We start from the raw sequence: 10,609 nt of genomic DNA on the forward strand, positions 1-10,609 counted from the left end.
CCTGAAGGTCCTTTGAGACCCCAGGTGCTTGATGCCTGCCAACAGGTCCCTTCTGGCCTGGGCTCATTTGACAGGTCACTTGGGGCTCCAGGCTAGGGTCTACTCAGAAGCTTGCAGATTCACATTCTCCTTTGAGAGGTGACACCAGCATGAGCCCACAGGACCTGGCTCTACACTGTGAGGTCCACATGGATCCCTTGGTGTCCACCAGCTGCAGTGGCTTGGGAGATGAAGAGCCTCAGGCTAGAGCCCACCCTGTGGCTGCTGCCGCCAGCTGTCACTCGCAGGCAGGAAGTCTCGGTCGCTTTGGACTGGGCTCAGTGAACACCAGAATTTCCCGTGGAGGTAAATTTTGTGACGTCTCGAGTCCATTAACGTGCGTGTGCATGGGTAACAGTGGCCATGCCTGTAGTCTCTGCATGGGGCTCCAGGTCCTCCCATGTTGCTTGATGTGTGTCCTTTGGCTCTTAAGGAGCCCATGATTCTAGGAGTTCTTTGAGGAACATGCTAGGGCCCCAGGAGCCTGGGTATTGGCCTCTGTGTTCACAAGTGGCTGGGCAGGAAGCTAAGGAAGATACCATCCACCCGGGCCTGTCAACACAGCTGCAAAATTTCAGTCGTGAGAAATCAGAAGTCAGTAAAAAGAGGTGTGTGATGGGGGGCCACTCTAGGGTCATCTTTATTTTCTTTACTTTTAAATTTGTATATGCAATAATGAGTTTCATTCTGACATTTCACGCGTTAGTATGTCTTGATCGTATTTACACTCATGCTTCGTGAGCTAGGGTCTCTTGCAGTCCAGCTTCCCAGCAGATCCTGGGCAGACACAGTCGGCCGAGCCCCACTGGGGACTAGCTTTATCTTGGGTCACTGTTTCTGGGTGCCAGAGACACTAGGTAAAGAGGACAGTGATGTCACCTACCGTCAAGACAGTGATAGTGACCCTCAGTTGGCTGGGGTGTGGCAATCATGGGAAACCTTATCTCAGATGTGTAAAAACAAATCACGTCAGGGTGGGCGTGTGGCTGAAGCTCACACGTTCAGGCCCTATCACTCCTGATAGGGACATACTTCTATTGTTTGCCCCTCCCGCCCCACTGAGCATCAGGTGTGAGCAGCCAGGCCCAGCCTGCCTAACCCCATACACACTACTGAATGTGAGTGGGTCAGAGGCGGGGTAGGCATTGTTGAGGGAGTGAGGAGGGACTGCACCAGTTCTCTATTGTAGGCTTCCAGGCCAGACTCTACTGTGTGACTCCAGGTAGGTTCACTAACTTCTCTGTGCCTGGCTCACACACAGCCGGTACTGCAAACAGCCCACCTTGGCCCAAGTCTGTGTGAAGTACTGACCTCCTGGTTCAGTTCAAGCCTTCCCACCCACTGAAGCCAGCAGAGGGCGCCCTTGCACTGCAGACTGCCACCTCACCCCCGTCCATTCCCAGCCAACTGGACAGGTGGGGACAGATGTGACCACTGAGCAGGGAAGGAGCTTTCAGCTCCCAAGTGCCCTGCAGAGGAAGGCAGCTGCACACCCGCACCCCCCCCCCAAAAAACGTGTGCTGTTCCCAGGACCCTGAGATTTCAGTGAGGGCGGAGGCGGGGGGTGTGGTCTCAGGGTCAGGGTCCTCTGACGGCCACCAACTGGAGTCAAACTCAAAGGCCTAAAAGGCCGGAGGGGGGCCGGGACAAAGAAGAGGAAAAGTAGGTGTCTGGAGCACCGGCCTCATAGGCCAGCTTTCCTGTGGAGGGAAGCCAGGCAGCAGGTGAGGTGCGATGTCTGTCTCTGGGTGGGCACAGTGTGCTTGCAGAAGGTGTCTTTATTTCTGTCATTATTTTCCGCTGTTCCCACCCCTGAGCCACCTCACCCGCCCCTGAGGCGAGTATCTGAGAAGAAACTCGGCTTTCCCACCTGCCCATCAGCCCTTCCCCAGGCGACAGCCCTGACAGTCCCTTTTCCATCCGGTAAAGACCCAGCCCTGAGCTGCCCCCAGGAGGCTTTCCTCCCCTGACACACTCACCCAGCAGGCAGTTCGTGTGTGCTCACTGTATGTCAGAGCCTGTGCAGTGAGCAAGAGCTGTGAGCTGGAACAGGAGGTGGGCTAGGGGACAAGGAGGAAGGTGCACACGGTGTGGCATCAGAGGTGTCCGTCGAGTACCCTGTAGAGATCTCGGGATGATGGAGAGGATAGTGCGGGGTGACAGCCTTTGGAGGGGTGACTGACTGGCCAGGCACCATAGGCAGTTCTAAGTCAGTGAGGCTAAGAGCATAGGCCTGGGTTGAAAGGCACAGGTCACAGTGTCACACTAACGCCCGCAATGCCCAGTGCTGAATGGACATGTGACAGTCTGGGAGCTCCCCACAACCCTCCACTGAGCACACAGCAGAACAAGAACTGACCTGCTGCCTGTCGCCCACAGGACCCACTCACAGTTTGGAGGGTACCTCTCCTACCTAGTGAACTCCCAGTATTCCTGGCCCACCATGAACCTGTGACTTGACCCTGTGCCCCTCAGGGGTCACTTCTTCCTCTCCAGCTCCCACTGCACCTGTGGCCCTGGCACCCGCTTACACGAGTTTCTTTGGGACATAATTATTTTTTCTCTCGGATAATTCAGGCCAGGAGACTCCCGGGTCCCTTCCGGCCACAATGCCCTCACCACCCTCCCTAATCAGCCTCTCTAACATAGTGATTGCTTCAGATCAGAGACCCGATGCCCCAAAGGCCCTGGCCTCCCTCCTGGCCCAGCCCCAAGAACCTGGTTGTGCCCACCTGTCCACCCAGGACCTCAGCTGTAGTCAGCCCCAACTCTGATCATTCTGACACATCCTTGGCATCCAGAAAGCACAGCACTCTACAGTTTATACAAGGACCCACATTACAGTCCCTTCACTTAGCCAGGAACACACTGAGGCATCCACATCTGGATTCACCTGCTCCACCAGTGACCTGGGATGGCAGTGACTGCTCAGGGACAGGAAAATGACAGTAACAAATGCTATAGGGGAGATAAGGCAGAGAATGGGATTTGTGACAGACGGGGCTGAGGGTCCCTGGAGTTGGAGAAAGCCAGCAAGGTAGCCCAAGAACAAAGATGTGAGGAAGAGGAGGAGGCTGCCAGCACCTGGGGAAGGAGGTTTCAGATGAGACTAGAGCAAAGGCCCTGAGGCAGAGGCATGCTGGACTTGAAGTTGTAGCTGGAAGGTCAGCATAGCTGCAAGGGAGCAAGGAGGGAGGAGGCAGTGGACAAGGAAGTGACCGTGTCCCTCCCTGAAGCAAGGTTGGAATCTATTCTGGTGCCCCAGACATTCCAGCCAAGGCCAGCGCTCCTGATGACTTGGGAGCCAGGTGACTCTCCAGCATGGTAGAATAGGCACTGCTGGGGATCCAGAGTCCAACAGATCCACCAGGGCTGTGTAACTGCAGGGCTGGCATCCCACCCTGTCACCACTTGTCTCTTTCTAACCTGAGTCCAACAAATCCTTAGCCAGCTGTTTGCTGCTGGGGTGAGCAAGGACTCTGATACCCAGGGAGAGGCGCCATTTGCTCAAAGACACAGCATGTTTGAGTATGGGCTTGCTCGAGCTGGGGTTACAGATGCGGGTTGACACGACCTATCCTTCACAGAACCTAAAGCAGCATACCTCTGCCTATAAGCTCTGGGATACGGGTGAGTGTGGGCTTTAGGGCAAATCCCAAACCCAGATCTACTCCAAGTGCCCTCTGAGTGACAGTATCCTGAATGTGATGGGGCCCCCAGAATCCCTCACACAGCAAGGGTCTCTCTGAGAGTCATGTTCTGTGGCTGCTACTGGGGACTGCCCTTCCCTGCTACCTTTCCCTCCTTCTCGACACCCCTTGACCCAGAAATCAGGACTTTCTACAGGCCCTGGGGTCAGAGGGAGACACCTGGTACACGGCCCTGGGTGTGACACTCATTTCCCATAACAAATCACCTGTGTCCCACAGGTTTGGCCTGGAACTTTGACAGCCTCAGGGCTATTTCCCGTCTTTCAGACACTTCTTGGGCACAGGCTATGGTGGGGTCCTGCTGCAAGAAGGGGGAGCCCTTAGAGGGCTTGTGAGCCCTGTCACACCAGAGTGGCCTCTCAGCTGTCACACCTGTGGGCAGCACCCAGTGGGCAGAAACCAAGGATGCTGTGAGCCCCCCACCCCGTGATCAGGCAGCCCCTCCCCCAGACACAAAAAGGATCTGGTCTCAACATGGTCTAAGCCAACATCAGTGAGCAGGATTCTCTTGCGCTGAGCTCTAGACATATCCTAAAAAACCAAAGGTGTACATGAGCAGCCAGGGTGAGGTCTGTCACAGTCAGCTTCAGCTGTCACCTTGACACAAACTCAGCATCACCTGGGAAGAGGAAACCTCAACGGAAGAATTGCCCAGATCAGATTGGCCTGTGGCCATGTCTTCGAGGCATTTTCTTAATTGTTAATTGGTGTGGGAGGGCCCAGCCCACTGTGAGCAGTACCAACCCTAGGCAGATCTGCCTGGGCTGTGTAAGAAAGGTGGCTGAAGCCTGGATGGTGGCGAACACCTTTAATCCCAGATACAGAGGCAGGCAGATCTCTGTATATTTGAAGCCAGCCTGGTCTACAGAGCGAGTTCTAGGACATGTAGCCCTACATATAGAGATCCTGTCTCAGAAAACAAAACAACTGTAGTGGCTGAGTATAGCGGCTCACACCTTTTTTTTTTTTTTTTTTGGTTTGGTTTGGTTTTTCGAGACAGGGTTTCTCTGTGTAGCCCTGGCTGTCCTGGAACTCACTCTGTAGACCAGGCTAGCCTTGAACTCTCGAACTCAGAAATCCGCCTGCCTCTGCCTCCTAAATGCTGGGATTAAAGGTGTGTGCCACCACCGCCCGGCGGCTCACACCTTTAAACACAGCCCTCAGGAGGCGGTGGCAGGCAGATCTCTATGTGAGTTTGATGTCAGTCTGGTCCATAGAGTGACTTCCAGGACAGCCATGGCTATTACACACAGAAACTTGGAAACAAACAAGCAAAAGAATGTACTGGTTTACACCTTAATCCCTGCACTCTGGATCTCTCTCTGTGAGTTTGAGGCCAGCCTCATCTGCATATAAAGTTCCAGGACAACCAGGGATACATACAGAGAACAAAAGAAAAAGCGAAAGAAAGAAAGAAAGAAAGAGAGAGAGAGAGAGAGGGAGGGAGGGAGGGAGGGAGGGAGGGAGGGAGGAAGGAAGGGAGGAAGGAGGAAAAGTGGGCTTGAGGAATGGCTCAGTGGCTAAGAGTACCAACTGCTCTTCCAGAGGACCTGAGTTCAATTCCCAGCAACCACATGGTGGCTCACCCATCTGCAATGTGGTTTGATGCACTCTTCCCTCTTCTGGTGTGTCTGAAGACAGCTACAGTGTACTCACATACATAAAATAAATAAATCTTAGAGAGGGAGAGGAAGTGGGAGAGGGAGAGGGAGAAAGGGCCATTGAGGGTCAGTGAGGTGACTCACAGCTGGTAAAGCCGCCTTGTAGTTAAGGACCTTCGTCTATTTTCTGGGCAGCACATGACAGAAGGAGAGAAGCAAGTACCACAAGTTGTCCTCTCACACATGCGTGTTCTCATATGCACGCACAATGAACAAGTGTGACAAGAACACTTCTAAAAGGAGTGTGTGTGAGCAAGCAGGGCGGGCCGTAAGAGCATTGTCTTCCTGGCTTTTGCTCCAGGCTCCTGCCCTGGCGTCCCAGGAGGATGCTCTGTAACCTGGAAGCTAAATACACCCTTCCTCCCCAAGTCGCTTCTGGTCACAGTGTTTATCCCAAAAGCAGAAGGAAAAGTGGAGGGTTCCTGTCTCAGCCCTGCCCTCCACCTGCTGTGCGCCCCAGGCACGTGTCCTTCCATCTCTCGTGACTGGTTTCCATAACGACAGGGGGGTTTGTACGAGGACCCACCTCAGCTGAAGAAGATTAGTAAAAAGGGCCCGTGGGGTTAGTGGAAGTGGGGAAACTAACAGGGCAGACCTAGCAGACCCAGGGGCCACACCAGCTCGTCCGGAGCAACCGCTCATCTACTACCTTCATCACAAGCACGGGGAGTGATAGCCTTTCTCTCCATTTGGTAGATGAGGAAGCCGATCCCCTGACATGTCAAACACACGGCGCAATGCTACTCAACAGTCCAGATGTCAAGTGGGGACTGGAGGCCCCTCCCTGACCTCATATCACAAAAATGTCTTTGTGCCATTTGTCCCAAACTTGGGAATTTTGCTGCCCAAATCCGACAGAACTCAGTTGCTCTGGAGTTAGCAGCTGTCCGTTCAGCTCTGCCTTTCTGCCCGTCTGGCTGCCAATAGATTCCCCAGAGGGAAAGAGACACAGAATCTCACACCCTTCCCTACCTCAGCCACTTTCAAAACCCTCCTGGCCTGAGCCAGCTTTGATTCTAGGCCTTTCCAATAGGAAACAGAGACTGAGTCTCTCTGAGGGCCCCTGTGCCATAGCTGTGAGGGGCCAAGGACAGGCCTTGGGCAGGAGGCAGATTGGAACTTGGCAAGCCCAGTCCCTGCTTTAGGTCAGGTCTTTGTCCAGGAAACACAGGCCCTGGACCCTCGTCCCTCAGTGAGCACCTACTGAGTCTGTTGACCCCTCTCTCCACAACAGCTTCGGCAAAGACAGGTGACCTTTCGTTCACCTGCAGATGGGGAAACTGAGGCTCAGTGGGGAACAGGACACCGCCAGGCTTTGGGCCCTTTCTTGAACTACCTCCTGCTGACTTGGAGAACCACAACAAGAAGGACTAAGGGCAGACAGGTGGGGAACTTCCCTCCACCTGCCTGACTCTGGGCTGCGCCTGAAGGGACCAAGCACTAGCTGCAGCTTCTCTGGAAGTTGTCAGTGGGTGCTGGCTTCACTTCTGAGGTTGTGGTGTCTGTGGGGCTTGTTTCCATGACGTCTCAGTCATGCACTAAGAGTAATCCCCAGTGTCACCAGCTGGTTCCACCCCACTCCCCTTAGATCATCAAGTGGAGGGGCAGCCTTGACAGGGCTCTGTCCAGCCCCCAGTGAGGGTGAGTGCCTCCCCTTGCCCCATTCTTTCTGTAGAAGCTCTTCGTTTAGCCTTTGTCCTCTTCCTCAATGAGATCCTGAAACACATGTCTGTAATCCCAGAGCCTTGCAGGTGGAAAGCAGGAGGATCAGAAGTTCAGGGTCGCCGGACAGTGGTGGCGCACACCTTTAATCCCAGCACTTGGGAGGCAGAGGCAGGCAGATTTCTGAGTTCGAGGCCAGCCTGGTCTACAGAGTGAGTTCCAGAACAGCCAGGGATATACAGAGAAACCTTGTTTCAAACAAACAAACAAGAAGGTTCAGAGACATCCTTTGCTACAGAGGGACTGAGGCTAGCCTGAGCTACTGGAGTCATTATCTACATAAACATAGAGACAAACATTTCTTCCTTTGGTTCTAGGGCCAGGATCTGAAGTTCAGGGACCTGGGGCTGCTTCCCCAAGGCTCTCTCCATTCCCTGATGGCACTGAGCACTCTTGGCTTGCAACCACACACCAGCTTCCTGCTGCCCCATATCCTCAAGACCAGTTCTCCGTGTCCCCTGTGTCCTCCTCCCTCTCAGTGGGCGTCACCATCTCAACCTTGTCTTGAGACCTTTAGTTAATAAAGTCTGTGAGAGTCTATTTCCAAATCCAGTCCCTCCCAGGACTCCAGGTGCACTTGAATTAGGAGGAAACACAACTCGATCAGCTACAAGCACCTACTGGGTGCTCTGGGGACAGGACAGTAGTACTGGGCAGGCAAGATGGGGTCTGCCTCGGAGATTTCTGGGAAGGGGCTGGCAGGGGCAGAACCAACAATTTCAGAACTGAATGAGGTTTTAGTTACAGCCTCTGAGACCCCAAAGGAGATATGGCTGGCCTGGTCAGGCCACCAGGCAAGAGCTGACCTGTGGGTGTCTGGGCCCCGGCCTTCCACACAGGCCAGCTCCTTCTACCTGTGTCCCCTCTCGCCTGTGCCCCCCACCCAGCTTCCTAAGTTCCCTAGAGTTTTTCCCTGTCTCAACAGGAATGTACATTTTGACAGACTTGGAATTTTAGGTGTGGGTGCTGGGGATGGAATCCAGGGTTCTGAACAAGTTGGGCCACAGGTGTTTAAGCCACAACTCCCAGCCCTACCTGGAAATGCTTATTTGTTAACAAAAGAATGGTTTCTGGGGCCAGAGAGCTGGCTCAGTGGTTAAGAGTACTTGCTGCCCTTCCTGGAGAACCAAGTTCAACTCCCAGATGGTCCTCTTCCTGCTTCTGTGGGCAGCTGGGCTCACATGAACAGAAAGTCATGCAGGTTATTAAAATAAATAAATAATCAGCTGCTGCTCCTGCTGCTGCTGCTGCTAGTGGTGGCAGCGTTGATGGCGGTGGTGGCGCACGCCTTTAATCCTGGCACTTGGGAGGCAGAGACAGGCAGATCTCTGAGTTTGAGGCCAGCCTGGTCTACAGAGCAAGTTCCAGCACAATCAGAACTACACGGTGAGATCCTGTCTCAAAATACCCCAAAAAAACCAAACAAAAGTTTCTGTGGCTGAGCCTAGTGACCCACGTGGTTAACTGAAGCACTCTGGAGGCTGAAATAAGTGGCTCTCCCTGAGTTGAGACCTCTGGTCTACAGAGTGAGTTCCAGACCAGCCAAAGCGTATACAGTGAGACCCTGCCTCAAACAAGCAAACAAGAAAGAGTCTACGGTAGGGCTTTTAGCAGGGGGCATCTCCCTCCCACTCCCAGGTTCCTTCCTGGGCGTGCAGCTTCCCAGTGATGAAGAGCCCAGGCTCTGGGGAGAGTAAGTGTGCAACTGCTCTCAGAGGAGGAAAGATAGCGCCTGTCACACTGCTAAGACTTTACTACTAAAGCCCAGAAAATACTTCCCCAGCCCCGGAACACACACAGTGGGTGCTCTGAGGGCAGTCTACAGTGTGTGCCACAGGGAACCACCAAGACACCCATCGCCACAGGCCTAGGAAGCAGGGAAACTGCTACCGTGGAGTACTACACAGTGGTGAAAGCCTTCGCTTTAGAGCCCAAAATGAGTAGACTCGGAGTAGGGGACGTACCCGGAGCCAGGCCTCCTCAAGCCCACAGGCTGAGGTCCCTGCCGCCTGCCTTCCACACCTCCAGCCTCGAACCGTTTGTATTTTACACCGTCTTAAAAATCGAAACAGGAAGGAGTTCTGGGATGCGCTCCGACTAACTGTGGAAAGCGGCTCAGGGCCGCAGGGCTGAGGCGGCAGCAGGCGGGAGTCCTGGTCTCTATTTATTTACTTTTTGGCTATAAGTTATTATTATTACCAAGAAACCATAAAGAAGAGCGCCCTCGCCAGCCAGCCCCATCCAACCCGAGAGTGGAGGGGACCTCCTGCCCCAGAAGCCCAGCCTAGGGAGCCCTGCATCGATCGGCCTCTGCCCGCCCCACAGCCCGTCTTTCCCATCCCCCGTGGGTCCCTCTGTCATCGTCACCCCCCACACCCCACTCCCAGGCAGGCGGGATCACGGTCCGTGCGGAGGGGAGCTGCTGCCTTGGGCTCTCCCTGGCTGCTGCAGGCCGGGTGGGGCGCAGAGCCAGCAGGCTGGAGCCAGGCAGCCTCCCGGGCCTCCTCACAGCCGCTTTTGATAAAGCCCCTCTGTGCGTGGGGTGGGGGCCCGGCCGGCTGGAGCCAGCGCACATCTGGAGGCCAGCAGAGGCCCAGGCGGCCGGCGGCTGACAGCGGCGCCATCCCGAGCCACACGCCCGGCCCTGGGTAAACACGCCCGCGCCCACCCAGCGGCTCACCTTTCGCCCACAAGGCTGCCTTTCTTCTCGGACCCGGGCCCATGCCACCGCGAACATTCCTCCCGGGCACAGGGCAGAACAGGCCGCTCACCCCAAGGCTGGCTGAAATCCGAAGCCCGGGAGGGCGCAGGTTGCGGTGGAGGGGGGCTCCGGGAAGTGTTCCCCCCACCCCCCAGCCAGGCCCTGACTGTGGTTCAGACCCCCTTGGAATGGGGGGGACGGACTCAAGGTGTCTCTGAGTTCCTACAGGGATGAGATCCGGGCTCCAACTGCATGCACTCAGAAAGTCACCGCCTCTCTGGTCCTCAGACTGGGCAGCCAGCTGTCCTACAGTCAGAGCTTCTAGAAGTTACCATGCGTGAAGGGAAGGGAGCTCACACAGCCTAGAGCTCCCCAGGTGGCTAGTCCCACCGAGCTCTCCCAAGGCCACCACTCTGTGCCAGACACTAGGCTGAGGTGGTGGAAACCGGCTCAGGCCCTCAGGAGTTGTGTCGTTTCTCAGAGCAGACCCCATCATGTCTGCCAGGGGCTACCCTGGGACTAGACTACTCCTGCCCAATTGGGAAACTGGCTGGCTTCTCTGTCCGTTCCTCTGGTGGATCATTACACAGTTCCAGTCTGGGGACAGCAGGCTGGGACCTCACCATCTGCTCTAAGAGGAAACAGAGGGTCTCCTGGCTTCTGCCCTGCACCATCAGCACAATCTGCTGCCTCATAAACTCTTGTTCCTTTTCTTCTTCTTCTTCTTCTTCTTCTTCTTCTTCTTCTTCTTCTTCTTCTTCTTCTTCTTCTTCTTC

This window comes from Grammomys surdaster, unplaced genomic scaffold, assembly GCF_004785775.1.
Source record: "Grammomys surdaster isolate TR1022 unplaced genomic scaffold, NIH_TR_1.0 193, whole genome shotgun sequence".
In the NCBI taxonomy this organism is placed as follows: Eukaryota; Metazoa; Chordata; class Mammalia; order Rodentia; family Muridae; genus Grammomys; species Grammomys surdaster.